A 1,686-nucleotide genomic window follows, 5' to 3' on the forward strand; every position below is an offset into this window, starting at 1 on the left:
AGCCTGTGCATATGGGTAGAAGTGTGGGTCTATCCCTGTACATGCTCCATGCAGGAAGACACTAGTGCCCTGAGCATGCTCAGTATAGGAGTTCACTAAACTCCTAAGCATGCACCCCACTCCTGGGCATATTCAATNTATGTTCATGGAGCACATACCCTAAAAACATAAATGACAGACAAAAGAGAAGACATTACCTTTTAGCAGATTACAGATGGTGCCTTCCTTGCAGGGTGGCTAAGAATACCACTGACCATGGCTAAGAACACCACAATGAACACTGAGACTTGTTGCCAGTTCCTGGGCCCAGGGCACACATGGAACCGTTTGAAGTTTGAAGCTGTTTCTTACAGACTTTTTGTTCAAGTAGTGTTGGGAATCTATGTACAATTCACTCAGTGTAAGCAGGAGTCACTGATCAAAACACTACAGCATTACATAGTTGCTTGCCCTTTTGGCCTTCTGGCCTCATCTCCTTCCTGTAAGCCAGTGGTTTTCAACCTTCCTGACTCTGCAAGATTTTGATACAGTTCCTCATGATGTGATGACACTTCATGAAATTACTTCATTGCTACCTCCAACCTGTAAATATTATACTGTTATGAATCATCATGTAAATATCTGATATGCAGGATATCTGATCTACAACCTCCAAAGTGGTTATGACCCTCAGGTTGAGAATTACCAGTATAAGCATCCCTGGCAGGGATATCAGCTTGGCCCTTAAACCTGAGAGGAACCTTCCCCTGCTCCATCGCTGTAGGACAGAAACAGCTCTGCTCAAAAGCAGGAAGGTGAACCAGGGATCACTTCCTTTCTGGGATGGAGCCATGAGCACAGAAGGATGAGCTCGAGAAAGGAAAAGATTCTTTATANGAAAAACTCAAGTTTATTACCAGGAAGCACAGGGGAAACAATGACTGGGCAGATGGGACATCTTTTAGAAACTCCTGGTGTGTGAAGGCATGGGTGGCCTGAGCCACCTGCTCCTTGATCTACTCTGGTCTACTGGGTGTCAGAGGTTCTTTGGCCAGCAACACCTGAGTGCCACTGGATTCCAGTTCTCCTTGATATTGACTGGATGGTTCTTTTGGAACTAATAGGGCAGCCAACACCCATTCCTTTCATTGTACTTCTATGTGAACAGTGCCCTAGTCCAAACTTGATCCTAATTTTGCCAGGTGTACAGGCTCTCTGGACAGCAAGGTCTGGCTTGTGCTTTTCTCCAGTTACCCTGTACCTACATGGATGTTCATTCCCTTTGGGAGTAGGTAACAGCTTAAAGGCCATTTCTTTTTTCACTTGCTTTGTATGTTGTTCACAGGCTCTCTGGGCATCAACTCCTGAGTGCAGTTTGTCTCCACTTCCATTGTATGTAAATGGACTGTTGTGCTCCTCTGGGCTGTCCTGGCCACAGCTCATCGTGCTTTGTGCTCTGCTATGATAGTGTCATACAGACCTCGAGGTGTGGTTTGAGGTACCCAGCTTGGATCTCAGTGATTCCACTTTGCACAACTCTTTTACCTTTGATTGGTCCCCTTCAGTGTTCTCTAAGATCTGGAACAGAATATTCGCTAGGCATGTATTTTCACCTAGCATATGGTAGATGGCCTCTTTTATTGTTACAACCTTCTGTATCTGCTCAGTAGCTGGTAGAGAGCTAGAATTCTTTAGAATATCCTGCTG

The sequence above is a fragment of the Mus caroli genome, unplaced genomic scaffold (assembly GCF_900094665.2).
Source record: "Mus caroli unplaced genomic scaffold, CAROLI_EIJ_v1.1 scaffold_23405_1, whole genome shotgun sequence".
Classification (NCBI taxonomy): Eukaryota; Metazoa; Chordata; class Mammalia; order Rodentia; family Muridae; genus Mus; species Mus caroli.